Source organism: Dermacentor albipictus, unplaced genomic scaffold, assembly GCF_038994185.2.
Source record: "Dermacentor albipictus isolate Rhodes 1998 colony unplaced genomic scaffold, USDA_Dalb.pri_finalv2 scaffold_13, whole genome shotgun sequence".
NCBI lineage: Eukaryota > Metazoa > Arthropoda > Arachnida > Ixodida > Ixodidae > Dermacentor > Dermacentor albipictus.
Genome location: NW_027225567.1, coordinates 8,187,349 through 8,197,297, shown reverse-complemented (window position 1 = coordinate 8,197,297; position 9,949 = coordinate 8,187,349). Strand labels below are relative to the sequence as shown.

At 50.6% G+C, this 9,949-nt stretch overlaps 1 long non-coding RNA gene across 1 annotated transcript; it reads left to right on the top strand.

Moving 5' to 3' along the window:
* Positions 1-7,898: 7,898 nt before the first annotated feature.
* On the top strand, positions 7,899-8,558 carry LOC139051669 (uncharacterized). The gene is made up of 2 exons (XR_011509496.1): positions 7,899-8,033; positions 8,144-8,558. It is a non-coding gene; the product is annotated as an uncharacterized lncRNA (long non-coding RNA).
* The last annotated feature ends 1,391 nt before the right edge of the window (positions 8,559-9,949 follow it).

The window sequence follows — 9,949 nt, the reverse complement described above, 5'->3', positions numbered from 1 at the left end:
GACAACTGGACAAATCGTTTATGGTGGGAAACGCGGAGTGCTGACTGTTCCCGTTCACTCTAAGAAAATACATGAAAGACGAATATGTTCTCTGCAGATGAAGTGACCACTCATCCGATTCAACATACAGGCTTTCCACTGGGCTTGTTCTAAAGGCCCCTGTGGACAGGCGAATTCCTAAGTGATGGACAGGGTCTAGCATCTTTAGAGCAGTTGGAGTAGCCGACTGGTGAACTATGGCTCCATAGTTTAGTCGTGTGCGTATGAGGCTTTTTTACAACTTTATGAGACATTTTCTATCACTGCCCCAGGTTGTGCGTGAGAGAACCTTTAAGATATTCATTGTTTGCATACCTTTGTTTTTAAGATACTTTATGTGCTGTATTGTGGGGATGCGATGCGACCCTCGCGCCTCCCCTGGTGTTTTTCCCGCATAGCGCGTCTCCTGTAGTGCGGCTTCGCCGCACACGCGGCGGTCCGAGTGGTACAGGCGCAGTCCGAGAGATGGCGCTAGTGTTGCGCGGCTGCGGGGTTACCCTCGGCGGGAGAGAGAAGGCGCGCTCTCTTGGGTTCCAGACAGCGATCGGGAGAGACGTGCGGGCACGTGCAGCAACCCTTTTTCCCGGCGGGTCGCCGAAGCAGCGCGGACATCCCGCGTGCGCGGCGGCCGATGCATCTGCGAGACCGCCTCGCGTGGGCGCCCTCGAACGCGCCACGATTCGCGTGACTATACACGCGAACGACCAGGCGTTGGGATCCAGCATGGGGCGAACATATTCGCTCGCTTCCGGTCGCGGTAAGTCGGACTTCTAGACTTGTCGCGAGCCCATCGGCATGTTTTGTGGATAGCAACTCGGCTAGCAGGCATTGATGTATGAAAGGTGCAATAAATGCCCTTGTGACTGTTTGCACTACTGTGTTGTCGTTCCTTTGTCCCAAGAGTACGGTGTGAGATACCCCACATCAGACCCCACATCTGGCTGCCCAACGTGGAACTCTTGGGGCATCGGACGATAATTTTAAGTGTTGCTTCGTTCGAGACCTTTGTTTGAACCGAAGCGTAGGCCTAGCGTGGATTTTGATCGCTAGCGTCAGCGGCGTGCTTTCTTGAGCGAGGCGGCGGTGGCTGTAGTGTGTTTGAACATGTCAACTTACTAAGCCTTTTCGCAAGTGTTTTTTTTTAATGGCATTCGTTGGTACGAGAGCCACGTGGTCTGCATCCTGGGAGAGCGAGGCTGAGCGCCCGCGGAGCAGTGGCAAGCCTGAAGCGAGTGAGTACGGAAGCCTCGTGGGTGGTCCGAATTTCCTATGTAAATATGTAAATAGCTTCTTCTATCTCTTTGACTCTGATGAAGTCGCGGCTCTGGGAGCCGGGTGGCCGCGGGCCACGGGTGCCACGACGGGCTGACTGGTATTGCGGCCTGGCACCGGGCGCTCCGACACCGTCTGGGACGGTGGGCGCCGTCAACTCGGATGCTGTGTGCACCGAGCGGAGTAGGACCACCTCACAGAGCTGACGTCTCCTCGCGGCTGCCTGTTTTGCGCCCATTTTGGGTGTTGTTTTTGGATGCCGGTTGTTGTCAGGGTAGCGACGCTCTAGGCCTAAGGCTTTACGAAGCTGCCTGTCGCACGTGGAGGGACACAACCTGGTGGACCGTGGCGTTGAGGTGTTGCACTTTGCTTACCTCATTCGAGTTAGCCTCGCACGAATTGAAATTACTCGTTCGACTCAAGAAAGCGAGCTTCGTTCACGTGAACTTAGCATCTGAGTATAGCTGCCTGATCTTTTGCTAGCCGAGTTGAACATCGTACCACGTGGGCGATGCGCATGCAGACTTCCTCTCCCTTGCACTACTTTAGTGTTTGCCGAGTGTGTTGAGTTTACGCAGTGTGATTGGAGTCATCCCTGGTTTGCCGTCGCCTGCACATCGTCTGCGCTGCTGCCCCGGACTACGATCGAGCCACCCCGGGCGATGGTGATGCTGTGGCCAGTTCGGCGCGACGACTTCGGCGGCCTCCTGTATCCAGCTCGCAACCCTCGGCGGCGGACAAAAGAGCCGGCGGTCACCGACAGCTACTGCGGCTCCCGCCAGCAGGGCGAGTCGGCGCGAGCGACGCTTGCTCGTACCGACTACTGCGTCGTCGTCTCCGGAGTCCTGGCCTGGGATCGTGCCGTCGAGGCTGCAAAGCCGCTGCTGTGACCGGCGGACGCCAGCGGTGTACCCAAGGACAATGTCGGCTCGCATGCTATGGACAGCGTGCGGACATTTCTTCGGCGCGACCACTGCTGCATGTACTACTTTGTTCGCGAAGCACGGGTTAATGTTAGACCGTGTCACATGTTTCGCCGGAATAAGGAGTGATTTAAGGTTGGGGGGATGTGGGGATGCGATGCGACCCTCGCGCCTCCCCTGGTGTTTTTCCCGCATAGCGCGTCTCCTGTAGTGCGGCTTCGCCGCACACGCGGCGGTCCGAGTGGTACAGGCGCAGTCCGAGAGATGGCGCTAGTGTTGCGCGGCTGCGGGGTTACCCTCGGCGGGAGAGAGAAGGCGCGCTCTCTTGGGTTCCAGACAGCGATCGGGAGAGACGTGCGGGCACGTGCAGCAACCCTTTTTCCCGGCGGGTCGCCGAAGCAGCGCGGACATCCCGCGTGCGCGGCGGCCGATGCATCTGCGAGACCGCCTCGCGTGGGCGCCCTCGAACGCGCCACGATTCGCGTGACTATACACGCGAACGACCAGGCGTTGGGATCCAGCATGGGGCGAACATATTCGCTCGCTTCCGGTCGCGGTAAGTCGGACTTCTAGACTTGTCGCGAGCCCATCGGCATGTTTTGTGGATAGCAACTCGGCTAGCAGGCATTGATGTATGAAAGGTGCAATAAATGCCCTTGTGACTGTTTGCACTACTGTGTTGTCGTTCCTTTGTCCCAAGAGTACGGTGTGAGATACCCCACATCAGACCCCACAGTATAAAGGGTAATTTCGCGTCTAAAATTATGCCTAAAAATTTATGTTCCCAGTTTACAGGCAGACGCTCATCATGCAACACAATTTCAGGATCAGGGTGCAGGCCTCCTTTTCTAGAGAAAATTACACAGGTGCTTTTTTGTGGGTTCAGTCTGAATCCGTTCTCATCAGCCCATTTGGAGACCCTGTTAAGACCAAGCTGGACCTGTCGCTCACAGATTGCGAGAGAACTTGACTGAAATCCTATCTGCACATCGTCAACATATGTTGAATGAAAGATGTTATTTGGTATGTGTAGACGAAGAGAATTCATTTTTACTATAGAGAGCGTGCAGCTGAGCACCCCTCCCTGCGGCACTCCAGTCTCCTGTAGAAATTTCCGTGACAAAACATTGCCCACTCGAACACGGAATGTGCGATTAGCCACATAACTTTCGATGACATTGAACATATTACCACATATACCTAAGCGTGAGAGGTCTCTCAATATCCCGAACCGCCACGTAGTATCATAAGCTTTCTCCATATCAAGGAATACAGATAAGAAAAACTGCTTATGGACAAAAGCTTCACGGATACGTGCCTCGATGCGTATAAGATGGTCACTGGTAGATCGACCCTCCCGAAACCCGCACTGATATGGGTCGAGCAAATTGTTTGACTCGAGAAAGTGTAGTAGGCGACAGTTAATAATTTTTTCGAATACTTTGCAGAGGCAACTTGTTAGTGCTATGGGTCTGTAACTTGATACAGAGGAAGGATCCTTACCGTGCTTCAGAATTGGAATTATAATAGCCTCCTTACAAACAGAGGGGATCTCGCCGGAAAACCATATAAGGTTGTAAAGGGAAAGGGGGGTTTCTGTGTTTCGGATGGTAGTTGTTTTAACATCTCATATATTACGCAGTCTGAAGCTGGGGCGGATGTCTTACAACAGATAAGTGCTGCCTGCAGTTCTGCTATGCAGAATAGTTCGTTGTACGCCGCACTTTTTGCACATTTTCTTTCTAACTTTTGCTTCTCTATTCGTGTTTTGTATTTTAGGAAGGTTTCGGAGTATGTGCACCAAGGAAGTTGGCTTGATCTTCCAGGCTTTCTCCGTGGCTATTTACTAAAGGCAGGGAATGCGTTTGTTGCCCATTAACTTTCTTCACTCTATTCCAGACTTTTCTCTCACCTGTATAGGAGTTGATGCTCAATATAAACTACGCCCAACTCTCTCGTCGTGCTTGTCGGCGCGTTCTCCTTGTCTGAGATTTGACATGTTTTACGTTTTCTAGGTTTTCTGCTGTTGGAGAATCGCGAAGCATCGCCCACGCTTTGTTCTGTTTCCTCCGTGCTTGCCTACATGCATCGTTCCACCAGGAAACACGCCGTTTGGAACCCATGCCGCTCGCTTGAGCAATGCATTTACAGGCAGCATCAAGTATAAAAGCTGTAAAATATGCAACAGCATCATCTATACTTATACCAGACATCTCAGTCCAAGTCATGTGTGTGAGAGTTCGGTACCGTTCCCAATCGGCTGAGTCAACCTTCCACCGAGGGGCCTGCGGGGGAAGTTGATCTTGCTTCGGCGTACTTAGGATGATTGGGAAGTGGTCACACCCATACGAATTGTTAAGCATATTCCATTTGAAATAGGTTAAAAGCGTCGGTGATAAAATGCTGAGATCTATGGCAGAGTATGTCTTGTTGGCCAGGTTAAAATATGTGGGCTCCTTCGTATTCAAGAGATGTTCCAGAGGTAAAGAAGCACCTGTTCAATGGGGCGCCCTCAGCATCACAGCGTGAATCGCCCTACAAAGTACTGTGTGCATTAAAATCACCAAGAATCAAATAGGGGTCCGGGAGCTGATCTATTAATGATTCTAAGTCACGTCTGTGAAGGTGATAACGTGGTGGTATATACAGAGAACAGATTGTAATGAGTTTATTTAAAAGTACGGCTCGAACGGCCACGGCCTCAAGGGCCGTTTGGAGCTTTAAATGCTGACACGCTACACTTCTGTCAGCAACAATGGCTACACCGCCAGATGATGCGACAGCATCCTCGCGGTCTTTGCGAAACGCAACATACTTTCGGAGAAAGTTTGTGTGTTTAGATTTTAAGTGTGTTTCCTGTAAACACAGCACTTTTGCATTGTGTTTGTGGATGAGTTCTTGCACATCAAGGTTTCTAAGGAGACCTCTGACGTTCTATTGAATTATCTGTGTATCCATGTTGGTAGTAAATAGGTGCTGTGTTGACAGAAACAGAAGTATCAATTTCAGAGATTTCAGAGATTAGATTACAGAGCTCTTTGGAGGCCCTGTAATCGGGGTTTTGCCCTTTCTGGAGCGTTCTAGGGAGACTCGCCGCTCCTTAGGCGTTTGGTGCGCCTTGAGGACAGGTGTAGTGTCCATTGCCTCTAGTGAGGCTCCGGACACGTGCTCTTGCGAGCGAGAAGTTACTAGAAAGAGTCCCGCCCTGGAGGGCAAGACCCATGCACCCACCAGCCCGGAGGTCGATGGGGCTCCCTGAGGGATTTGGCTGCGCCGGCTGTTGCCAGCGCTCGAGGCCTGGGAGGTTGGGGAGCCTCGGCTGCGTCCATCTTCGGGGTCGATGGCCCCGTCTGCTGTGTTGCTTAGCAGCGTTAGCTGCAGCCGCCGCGGGGGCGGATGGCGTCACTGCCGCCTCACTGGGTGTGGGTCGGACAGCCGCCGGAGACTGTTGTGACGCTGCCCCCTGACGCGCCACACCACCATAGGTGCTCTTTGGCAGGAAGGATACCCGCCTGCGTGCCTCTTTGAAACTTATGTTTTCTTTTACTTTAATTGTAACTATTTCCTTTTCTTTCTTCCAAGATGGGCACGACCGCGAGTATGCAGCGTGCTCGCCTTCACAGTTTACGGAGTGGAGAGGGTTTTCACAAGATTCAGAAGTGTGCTCATGAGCACTGCATTTCGCGCAGGTTTGACGGCCTCGGCAGCTCTGTGAACTGTGACCGAAACGCTGGAATTTGAAGCAACGCAGGGGATTAGGGATGTATAGCCGAACACGGAGCTTGATATACCCGGCCTCGATGGACTCGGGCAGAACACTTGTGACAAAAGTAAGTGTCAGGTGTTTGGTCTTTATTTCCTTGTTGTCACGCCTCATCTTAATTTGCTTAACGTTGATGACGTTCTGCTCACTGAAGCCCTCCAAGAGCTCAGCCTCAGTCAGCTCCAAGAGATCATCATCGGAGACTACGCTACGGGTGGTATTCATAGTACGATGCGGCGTTACTGTCACTTTGGCGTCGCTAAATGATACTAGATTGGGTAGGTTTTCATATTGCTTCAGGTTGCGGAGCTCCAAGAGGAGATCACCGCTTGCCATTCTGGATGCTTTGTAACCTGTCCCAAGAACTTGGGTCAGAGACTTGGACACGAGGAATGGTGAGATTGTTCGTACGGGTTTGTTTGGTGTTTCGGAGTGGACTACGTGGAAGCGAGGAAAAGTTTCTTTTTGACGGGCGAAAAATTCTAAAACATCATCGGTGCGCCCCCTCTTCAAGGAGTGATCAGGTAGTGGGGGAAAGGAGGAAGGCATAGGAGATTATAATTTGGGCAGTAACGCCAGCCACCCACCATGGAGTCCTACAAGGGGATGCTGCAGGGCCTGTGAAACACGGCCTGCAAACGCCAGCTGTTACATTACCACTATAACCAAATATGAAATAACCTAGGTTGGTTGTTCACACAAGGTTGACCCTTGCTGCCTCGAAAAATTGAAAGTAAAGAGAAGCCAGAAGAAGACAGGAAAGATGGAAAGTGAGAGAAAGACGAAGGTTGGAGGGAGAGTGAGAGACAGGAAAAGGCAACTACCAATTTCCCCCGGGTGGGTCAGTCCGGGGGTGCCGTCTACGTGAAGCAGAGGACAAAGAGGTGTGTTGCCTCCACCGGGGGGCCTTGAAAGTCCGAACACCCGGCATCGGCTCAACCCCCAGGATCCCCCTTCCCCCGGAGACGGCTACGCCGCGCACGGTTAAACGCGGGAGGCTCCAAACCTCATGTGCTCGGGTACGTGGTGTCGCGACACACCAAACGCCTGCTTACGCAGACGCCCCTGCGGGGGCGAATACTGGGACTCCTTCTCTAGATTGCACATCACACTCGACGGACGCATCCACAAGTCAGGGCTCCAATTGCCGGTCGCAGTAATTCATTGAGCTGAATCGGGGAGCCAACGAAGCCAGGCAATATATTACGCGAACTGGCGCATTCACCCCTTTTTGTTGATGAGATATTCAAAACGGCATCAAAATAACACGCATCTTTGTTTCCTGATCAAGTCACAAATTAGGTGGGTGGTACGCCACACCGATTCTACCGCTTTAATTTATGTTTTCGTTTAAATTGAGCAAGTGCACCGACTTTGGTTGGCGTTCGCCAAGCGCGTGAGGGCAGCACGTGCCTCGTGCTGAGATATTTGCTCATTGTGCTTTGCTTCTCTCCTGCACGCGCAGCTTTTTCTATTTTTTACACATTTGCAGCTCCCTCTCGTCTCAAGTTTCTTTTTCGTCGTCGTTGCTGAGGAAAGTCAATAATCTGATGCGCAATGCAACCTTCGGCTAAGGAAGGGTTCGTTATTCAAGAATTATCTCATAAATTATGGGCGGCAACAAAAACTTTCGGCCTTCAGCAGTAAATCAGTACTTCTGTTGCATTCTGAAAGCAAGCTGGCAAGCTAAGTGCCAAAAATATAAGTAGATATATTTCTTTTAGACACAACATACGAACAGAATAACGTTCACCATCAGCATCAGAAACTTCAACATCGAAAATGACCACCAAAAGCCCATAGCATTCCACAACCCTATAGGCGTTAATTTCGTAATACTTGCAGGAGAAATTAGACCAGTTATAGAAGCACGTGGTGCTCACAAGTATAGGAAAGAAGAAGAAGAGGGCTTCGACGTGAAGAACACTTAGTCATGGCTGACATTCGGATCAGTTTCACGGGCGCTTTCTCCGGGCTAAGCTGTGGGCGCGGAGCCAACGTTGGAATCGAAGCAGCAACCTCCCGGCGGCCTTTTGGTAAGTAGTCAGGCAACAGATCCGCTTCCATTACCATCACAATTTCTTGTGTCTCTTGCTGGGATGCTGTGCAGATGGCTGCTCTGACAATGGCCACTATAATGGCGCAGGTTGGGGCGCCGTGGGATTTGCCTGGCGCAAGGAGCTTCCAAACGAAGGCGCCTTGGAAGCTGGAGCGGTCTCCTTGCGTGAGGCAACCCCACAGAAGGGGGAGCTCCCTGCCATCTACGGGGACGTCGGCCATTGGGAGCGTGGCAGATCAGGGAGAAGCACTACCGGCCGAACATACGAGAGCAACCAAGAAGGCCACATGAGCCGGGACTGTCCCACTGCTCCCTGTGGAGGACGACGATGTTGCCTCAGGTGTGGCGAGGAAGGCCACATGAGTAGAGAGTGAATGCAGACACGTAGGCGCGCCACGCCCAGGTGTGGGCCGCTACACTTCGTGTGTGACGAAATTAGGAGTTTTGTGCGTGCTTTGTTGATTATTAGATCGTTTCATATAAAGAAATTTTAAAATTTCTACTTTTCTTGTTGATTAAGATAATAAATATATTATTCCACCTTCTACAAACTTGTATTCCTTTTGCGTATAAACCTTCGTAGTTTTATCATTCTCGTGCGTACATGTGCGGTGCATATAATACTTCGCATCGTTCCATGCGACATCAAATGGGTATTTTACATTGCACGACACGCAATCAGAAGAATTGAAAGTAAAAGGGGTCCAACAAGAAAACTTGTGCTTGTCAAGCGTCTGAGCGCACAAATGCGGAGTTGCAAGAAAGGGTGTGTGTTCGCAGAATTATTGCGCGTTAACAATGGGGCATCGGGCGTCAGGAGCAACGCAAAAAAGTAGAAAAATGTGACGTCACTTTTTCTTGTCAATGGTGCGATGTAGGTCTGCGATTAACGCAGTACAATTAGTATGTCCTGGAAATCAACGCGATTTGGCTTTCCACTAGGCAGTGCATGGTAACTGCATATTCGTTCTGATGAACGGTTGAGTGATCACCTGTTCAACAGGAAAATCGATGCATCGAAACACCGACCCTACAGGTGTCGCATCCTATCGCGACCTTCTATAAAGCACCGCTTCTTTTCATATAGACGAAAGCATTCGGTATTTGGGTTTGGCCGCATCGTAGCAAGGGCCGCTCAGCCCGGCGACCAGCGCTGCCGCACGAAGGAAGCGAAGGTGGACATTTGTTCAGCCTCCACACCTAGTTAGCCTTAACGCAACACGTGAAGAGCAATGAAAGCAACCTCGCGAACACCACCTCAAATATTGCACTTAATCGGTGAGCTGGCGCAAACAGAATTCACAGAACACATGGAGGACCAAAACACGAAAACATGGCAGGCGGCATATTGTAGTAGACGAAGTGTGCCAGCGTGGGCCATTGCGAACACAAGAGTGCACAGTATTGGTACTCATACAACGCAAACGCCTTTTATCCAGGACGCACTAAATAGGTACATTTTATAACTGATAAAGTGAGCACCTGACCTAAGGGAACTGATTACGAAACACATTTTGTTGGCGTGAAATCAACATTACTTTCCTTTAATTAAAACGTATTTTTAGTGACAGTGTTTGTTCTAGCTTTTAATAGAAACGCCGACCACCCTCCTTGTGGATGTCGCTGACAGTTGTTTCTAGACCGCTTTCTTCGCGACACACGTGAATCTATTTTGAATGTCGCGATTGCCTCGCGGTGTAAGCTGCGCTTGCTTGCAAAACCGTGTCCTGCACTTTTTTCCAAGACGCACTGAAGAATATATACAACTAATACGTAATAAATGAGCATCAGACATAAGAAAATTCATTACGAAACAAATTTTATTTGAATGAAATAAACATTGTATCTTTTAATGAAAGTATGTCTCCTTTTTCAGTGTGTTCTCGCCCGAGT